Source organism: Podarcis muralis, chromosome 18 (genome assembly GCF_964188315.1).
Source record: "Podarcis muralis chromosome 18, rPodMur119.hap1.1, whole genome shotgun sequence".
Lineage (NCBI taxonomy): Eukaryota > Metazoa > Chordata > Lepidosauria > Squamata > Lacertidae > Podarcis > Podarcis muralis.
The window spans coordinates 13,909,047-13,917,847 of NC_135672.1; positions in this window are offsets into that span (position 1 = coordinate 13,909,047).

The following is an 8,801-nucleotide window of genomic DNA, read 5'->3' on the forward strand; positions in this document are numbered from 1 at the left end:
AGGGACCTTGCGATGGGTTTCATGGCTGCCACTTTTGGGTCCAGGGAGGAATTTGTCCCCTCAGGCGAATTGGGCCTGTCTGAGGGTTTTGCCCACAACTCTGGCGGATATGGCATTGGGTTCGTTCCTGGTCTTTGGCAGAGGGAGAATAGTAGCCTCTGCTTCCCTCTGCCTCCTTAGTGGTGTGGAGGTCCATTTGCCCAACACTAAACTCATTTACATCTGTAACCACCAAGCTTGTGGCCTATTTTAAAACTGTTTTTGTGTCCTTCTTTACTGATATGACAGAGGTACACAAATTGGTCACACTCTGTCTCCTGCAAGTCTTCCAGAGGCTGGTTTCTCAAATGGATTTTAAGGGAAGCACAACCCACATAAACTCAGGTTTTCTTTGGTGGGAAGAGCAAAATCCAGCAATGGCACTGCTGTTTGGCCTGTGGAGGATTAAAAGATTCAAACGTTTTTGTATCGCGAGAAGATGCTCCTCTGCCGTGTGCCTTCGTGTTTCTGTGCACAAATAGCTTTTCCAAAAAAACAACTCCCCCCTCAAATAACGAAGGCTTAGTTTGGATTCTCCAACAGCTCTCTCTCAATGGAAATATATACTATATATTGATTTTATATTTGAGGTAAGCAGAGGTTGGGGGGCCATCTGTCAGGGATGCTTTGCATTGCATTGCAGTGGGTTGGACTAGATGCCCCCTACTTGTGGGGGTCCCATTGCGGCATCTGCTTGGCCAGTGTGGGAACAGGGTGCTGGACTCCATGGGCCTTTGGCCTGATCCAATAGGTTCTGATTTAAAATGTGCAGGAGAACCCTGCATCACTTCTAATGCCGCTCATTGCACCTCCTTCTCCCACTCCCTGTTCTTGCTGGGACCAGCAGGCTTTCCCTCTAATGTCCAGCTGGGGAACAGAGTGCTTTTGAGTTTGCACAGCGCCCCCCCCCCCGACTTAGCCAGCAACGGAGGCTGTCATCCCTAGAAGTGCAACGCTGGCATTCTTTCAACCAGAAGGCAATTTGGTCTTGATTTTACCACCCCTGAGCTTCCACCATCTGTCCCAAGTGGAGTCGGGCTCCTTTAAATTCATTTCATTAATTAAATGACATTTCAATTAAATCAACTATTTAGGCGTAATAAGCAGCCCACCCGCAAAGCTGAGAAAGAGAGCAAATGAGCCATTAGTATTCACCAACTGCAACACATGCACGTGCAAAACAATTTTTAAAGAAGAAAAGTTCTTTTAAAAATAATCGTTGTTTTATTTTATTTTCAAAGGGAAGCATTTAACGTCACAACAAAGAGAGACTCCCATCCAAGCTAGATGATTCCTCCTTGTTCTGGGGGTGAGGGGACTTGAGAGCCCCCGGGGCCAAGTCTTTCAGCATAAGGCTGACACCATTTACCAGGGTGGGGGGTGATGGGAGCCAACAACATGTGCAGGATGACCAGGGAAGATTTCTCTCCGATTCTCATTTTCCCAGTCTTAAAATTCATTTTTCCATGTTTCTGCATTGGTTTGAGATTCATTAATTTGTAAAGTCCTCCTAAAATTTTTCCCCCAATATATAAATGTTTTCAGATGCAATTTTGGCCAATATACTTTTTCTGCAAGGCGATATAAAGTTATTAGAATAACTTGTAACTAAGAACTTAAACCTGAGTTCACACATTTCCTCTTCCCTGCCAACCTACTTTGGAGTCATTCTTCTTAGATTGTAAACCTGAGAGTCAGTTAAAAAAGAGAGGAAGGAGCTGTCCTTGGTGTCCCTGGAGACGGAAGGATGAGCGGAAAGATGCTTGCAAGTTGCCCTGCAGAAAATGCTGGTCTCCTGGGCAGCACTGCCTTTCCCCTGACCAAAGCAGGCACATCCACAGCCTGACCCAAGGTGGGTTCCAAATACATGGCGAAAGAGGAAGAAATGTCCTCCCCCAGGCATGTTTTGGTTAAAAGTGGGTTGTGGTTCTGAAAAGATTGAAGACTGGACCATACTGGGGGAAACAGATGAATAGTCTGGCTGGATGTAAGATGGCTTTCCAGGTTCCTGCCCATTCAGAATCATGAGGACTAGCACCTGACTTTGCTAGCACCACTAGGAAGCTCTGGGGAAGTGAGGCAAGCCCTCTGCCGAGGTGCAGGGCCTGTGAGGTGCTTCACAATGCCCCTGGTGCAATGCTGCTCAAATTTCACCTGGGGGTGGATCTGCTGCGGATTGGGACCAGAAAGCACAGTGGTTGATCTCAGGGTAAAGGTAACTGTCCTGGAGCCACGGATCTCAGGGCTCCGTTTCTGGCAGGAAGGAAAGCGGCTAACCCAGCTCCCCTCTGCCAGCCTGAGCGGTGTGAGGATTTAGTTTTTCCACACCTTGCCAGGCTCCCCCTCCTTACCCCCCCACCTAACCTCCTTAAGGTGTCGTCAAAGGAGGGTGTTGAGCAGAGAGGAGGAAGAAGCCGGAGGGCGATTATTTGCCCAATGATGATAATTGCCTTCCCAAGACGCAGATAGCAAATTGATTTCCTTCCTAGGCCGGGTCCTGTAATCACTTCATCACTTTAAAATATTAATGCTACACTTCTTTCCTCGTTTCCCAATTACCCTAATTGAAGCCAAATTGGCTAAAGAGGTGCAAGGCAGGGGTATCAAAGGGGTTTAGTTCACTCAAATGACAGTTTTAAACTTGACTAAGCCTATTAGACACCAAAGCTGATAACACTTAGAGACGCTGTGTCAGCTTACTGGAGGGGGGGCAAAGGATTGGGGAGATGGGGGGGGGACTAAGGCCAAGAGCTGGATGGCCGGGGGGGGGGGGGGGAGGTGGCCACGTGACCAGCTCTTAAAAGGACTTAGCACCTTTTGAGTTCATTAAGAGAACTTTGCTGGAGGGGGGCAAGGCTGGATCAGGGTGGGGTGGAAGGCAGAAGGGCCCCCAAACATCCAAGGGCAGTTTATTGGGCAGAAAGGTGAGCAGCAGGGAGAAAGAAACTAGTTAGAGGGGTTCAGAGGTCCTTCAAGGCTTCCTCCCAGCACAATACTTCTGCCCCTGCATTTAGAAATCATAAAAATGTGGAATGCAGCGAGGAATGCTCCTGTTTGGGGTGCCAGCCAGCCAGCCAGCTGCCCCTCTTCGGACTAGATGACCCTTGGGGTCCCTTCCAAGTCTACAATTCTATGCCCTGGAAAGGGGGGGGGGAGTTAGTGAGGGCCGAATGTCTGAGAGGGCCTAGGGAGAGCCCGCTAGATCAGACTCAGGTCAGCCCCACACCACACATTTAATTAACCCATGGCACCAATCCCTGTGTCAGTTAAAACACCCCTGGACAAACATTGAAACACAACAAGGAGATCTCAGCAGGCTGCTGTGGATCCCTCTTGTAGTCACCAATTGCCCTCTGCTCCTGGATCAGACCAGAAATCCACTCTGCCCAGCACCCTCCTTCCAACAGTGGACAGCCAGCCCATCGTTCTGCACCCCCATCTCTGACCAGAGCACCCACCGTTCTGAAGGGACTGTGCCATTCTGAAGAAGGCCTGCCTAGGAATCGTGCTCTCCATGCCTGTAGCATCAGAAGGGGAGACACAACTAGCTTTGATACCTCTGGCCAACTCCACCCGGAAGAAGTCTCTGTACCGCTCTTCTTGCACCTGGAACCCAAAGCCGCTAGTGTGGGGCATTCCCACATGACAAGATGCCCAGTTTCCCTGAGTTATGTCTAAGCCCCGCGAGATTACACTGGGAAATCAATCTGATTACATGCACCCCAGCCCCATTTCCGCCACATCCAAGGCTGAGCTGGAGGTGACAGCTGCATGCTCCAAGCGCTGGCACAGCCCTGCGGCCGCCCTGGCACAGTTGTGTCCTGGAGAGGTGCCGGTCAGATGGTGAAGATGTGGGATTGTTGCATTGAGCCAAAGATCTCCCACCCCCAATACACTCACACATACGTGCACACAACGTTCAGTTCCCCCACTCCATACCCTCTCCTGGCACAGATGATGAGTCCGGCCACAGCGGAAATAATCCCCAGAGGCAAAGAGGTGCCCTTATTGGCTCCACTCGGCTTCCTGCACTCGGCTGCTCTGGGTGCAGGCCGAGTCCCAAAGCAAGCCTGCAAGGCCTGAGCAGGTTGAGCTGGTCTTGCAGGTGTGGATTCCCCCTGCACTGCTTTCCCATCACCGCAGCAGCCGGCCATCGTCCCCAGAGCCTGAGCTCCACTGCAGTCCAAAACCGTCGCGCAGTCTCCCCTTGCAGTGCTTGTGAGGAAGTTAACTGGGCTTAGTCAATTAATTAATATATTGCTGACGTGCTTTTGGGACCTTTGGACGAAATGGGCTTGGGGTGTGTGTGAGAATGTGTTATCATTCTCAGTAATCAATCCCATCAGGTCTTATTAACTAGCTCATTGTTTCATTACGATTCTTAATCTTGGGTCGTTTGGTGAAGAGAGAGAGAAGGGCAGGCAAAAGGGAGGCCAGGGGCCCCAGCCTAGAAGGAGCAGGATCCTCCACTTACTTTGCAGAAACTAAGCGTAAGACACGGGCTGGCATTTTCTGAAAATGCAGTGAAATCAGGGGTGAGCCAGAAATGGGGATTTGCAGAACCTGCCCTCCAATTCCCCCCAGTTGATACCAAGGAAAGTGCGCTTGGGCCCCGAGAGAAGGGGCAGTTACGTCCACATGTGGCCATAATTCATTCTACTAGCCTCTACTGGCTTAATCCTGAGACATAGCTACTTTCTTATCTTTCCTTCCATCCTGCTTCCTCAAGAGTTTAAGCCATAGCTCCTGCGCACGTGTCCTTCTCTCCTGGTTGCAAACACACAGTTCCAATTCCAGCCTTTGCTCTCTCAGCCCTTCTCTCACACATTTCAGTTTTCATTCAGGCTCTGGCAAGGTCCAGGTCCAGGTGTAATAGATCATAACCTTGTTACAAACATCCCATTTCTGCAAGCAAAGAGAGGTGGCCAAGGAGATGGATTTGTCTCAGAAGGGATCAGATCTGCCTTCCTGACTTTAGTGGCAATTGAAATTAGGGTTTGGCAAATCTATTAATTTTGTTTTCTCTCTGTTTCTCATTTTCCCATCCCTTAGTTCAGTTCTCCACATTCCCACATCCGTTTGCATTTTAAAGAAAAAAATCATGAAAGTTCAGCAGCATTTTACTCCAGATTTCTAATACACGTTTGTGCATGCAGTTTTGCACAAGATGTCCCCTAGTACAATGTCCCCTAGTATAATCCATTTTTGCATGTTGTTTTCACTCATATATACAGTCTTACGTACATTTTGGGGTCTATGGGGTGTTAGGGGAGGGGTGGTACCTCTGGCGGGGGACACGTCCTGCTCCTTCTGGGGCAGTTTGCCCACCTTTGGTCCTGACCTGCACTCAGCTCTCACCTGCAGCAGCGCCCAGAAGCTGCCCGGATGCCACCCTGGCCACAATCCCCGGAATGGCTTCCACTGGTGAGTGTAGTCAATGGGTGTCAAACCCTCGGGGGGGGGGGGCTGGGGGCTTCTCCTGCATGCAAAGACAGGCTCTGGCAGATGGAGCAGACGAGACCAAGAGGGGGTCCAGCAGTCAAGAAGGCAGTTTCTGCATGTGCTGGAGAGGGAGGGGGGGTGTAGATGGGGCTTTTCCGCCTGGGAAGGGAGGCCATCAGGGAGAAGGAAAACTCTGATCCTTTGCAATTCAACCCTAAAACACTGCAGCAAACTGATAGCTTTTATATCCATTCATTACATATCACTTCATTTTTGCCCCTTCAAGTTGCATTTAGAGCAGTTGATAGTCTTTTATAGAAACATGGCAGGGGTGCTGCCCATGGGGAGAGGGGTCTAGAATGAAATCCCACACCCCACCTCCCTCCGGCCCAGTTCCACGCTCTTCTTCTGGAATCCCACAGTATATTTTAAAAGGGTTCAGCTGGCTTAGTCTGCTGGGGACAGAAGTTCCAGGCAGATTAGACCTCACAAAAATAGGCAGGCATTAAGCCATCTGAGTCGCTGGCAACCTCCTGTGAACGCTTACCTTTAAGCCTCACGGTACCTGCGGAGAGCGAACGTGTCAAGGGGGCGCCTGGCTTGCCCCGACAACAGGCAAGAGTCATGGCTGCAGCAGGGCCTGCGCTAAGGGAAATGCCAAGCCCCTTCCCTGGAAAGCATTATTAGTATTATTATTAGCTATCATTACATTGATCCGTCCTTTTGCATCAAAAAGCAATTGAAACATTAAAAATATATATAATAGAATGGACAGTACAAAAAAATATGAAATATGGAATGCCCTTCCAGCAGTGCCCCCCTAAAAGATGGGCCTCCACCTGCATAGGAGGCAATCACAGGTCTGGGCAAACTGACACCTGAGGAAGCTGTGTGGTGCAGTGGCTAGAGTGTGGGGAAAGGAACTGGGAGAGACCAGGGTTCAAATCCTGCTGTGATTCCTGCATTGTAAAGGCTTGGACGGCATGGCCCTTGGATCCCTTCTGACTAACCTTTTAAGATGCTCATGAAGCTCACTGGGTGACTCCGGGCCAGTCAGGGTCTCCTGGCCTGATTCACATCACCAGGCTGTTGTGAGGATGAAAATGGAGAGGATGAGAACCATGTACACCTTGGAGATATAGATATAAATGTAGCGATCCATCCATCCATCCATCCTCTGGCTAATTATTACTGTATCAACAAGTATGTTTCTATTCCTCGTTACTTGCGGGCATGTCATGAAAAGTGCAGGTGCAGGATTCAACCCAACTGCCCAATAGAAGCAACCCTCTTGCTGCCTCCCAGTGTTTTGTCCAATGAATGCAAAGTCACCAGGGCTGGGTGCGGTGAGGGGGGAGACAGACCAACGGGAGGCCTTTCTTCTGAACTGCTACAAGATGAACTGTTGTTGCACGGCTGCTGAACTGGACATTGGTAGCATTAGCCTGGCCGCAAGGTTTGTGCTTCATAGCCGCGAGTCTTTCCCATCAGCTAAGCTGGATTCCCACTTCAGAATCCCCCCTCTCCCTCCACGGCATGTGCTGGTAACAGGAGCAGGGGCCAGAATACCTTGGGGTTACCAAGGTGCCGGAATCCAGCTCAGAGGGAGACACAAACAGATTAGGTCGGAAGACTTGATCAAGGATCGAAAGTCTGGATGGGAGACAAGACAGGGATTGGAAGAGAGGAGAGGCTGCTTTTAACAGAAACACACACAGCGGCTAATCTTTGCTTGGCTGAGACCACAGGATTGTCAGCAAACGCCTTAGCTCAGTCTCCTACCAGGGAAGTAGAGGCAGCTCCTGGGATGATGGAACCTGGAAGTCAGGCTCTGGTTGCAGGAAGCCTGGATGCTGCCTCCGGCTGAGTCAGGACGTCAGGAGCATCTTGCTCAGTGCTGTCTTCACTGGCTGGCAGCATCTCTCCAGGCAGTAGACGCCAGGGATTCAACCTGCAACCATCTGCATGCAAAGTGGGTGCTCCGCCATTGAGCTCGTCTGCCCCTAAAAATATTCTAGTCTTTGTGGTTTTCTAAAAAGGGGTAGCTTTTTTTAGATATATATTTTAAAAAAGAAGCTGCCAATGAAATATTTGAGCCCCCCCCCCCTTTAATGGACATTGCCATCCAAATGGTGTGCATGCACTGCATCATGGGATCAATTATGTGGGGCAGGGCTTACCTGCCACCCCCCCCCCCCAATATTTTACTCATGTTGGCAGCCCTGCCTCAAAGAATGAGTGCTTTGCTTGGATCTGAGAGGAACTGATGCTTTTTATGGATTTTGCAAGATAACACAGATTAGCTCATTGCCAAAAGCAAGGGTGAGATACGCTGCTGACTGGCTGGTGCTTGCAAAGTCCCCCAGAGCTTGATTTCATTGTGATGTCAGGGGGGTTGACAGGTGGGTGGCCCCTATCAAAGTTGGCCAGCTTGGAGTGGAGAACGTAAGGATCCAGTCAACTGGCCAGATTCAGTTTTCTACTAATGGCATGCACAACATGCACACACATCAGTGCAAATGTAATGCAAAACTGCCTTATTTATAATATGGGAACATTTAGTTGTGAATCCTGCATTGCAGGAGGTTGGTCTAGATGGCCCTTGGGGGTCCCTTTCAGCCCTACAATTCTATGCTGCTATGAAATGATAGAAGCAGAAAATGACAGGTCTCCCATCCCTAGGCCTGGGAAAGGATTGCGGGGAGAATACTAGTCCGAAGGTACCAGGACTACCAAGGCAATCATGAACAGCTTGGGCCCAGGATACCTTAGGAGCACCTGAGTTTCTCTGTTGTAGTCCAGTCACTAGAATGACCCAGAGGACTGCTGAGGGTTGTCGCCTGTGTTGCACAGAGGCCCAGGGAACCTCAACCAGAAGTTAGCCTTGCTGGCCCCATGTTGTGCAAACTCTCTTCTGTCACAGATTCTGCCGGCATCCTTCCTTTTGACTTTCATGCATCCCCTGAATACTGTTTTATGGCAACACTTGAAGCTATGCACTTCTTTAAAATTTCCTTGCACAACTACTGATTTTAATTATTGCTCTGCACTGCTTTTAAAGTTTTCTTAGGCTGCTTTATGTCATCCTGAAGTTTTTATAGGGGACAGGATATAAATACTTTCTAAGCAAGCAAACTAACTAGCCGTGTGTTTTCTCTAGATACTGGAAGTTGGTGGGGGGGACGTTTTGGATGGAAAGCGCTGTGTCCACAGGCATAAATTGAGGTGGCTGGGGGGGGGGTGTTTCAAGCCATATGCCCCCCTCTCTTTCTCATGCCTCTGTAGAGCTGGTGCGCCTCTTCCAGAATGAGATGGGATCA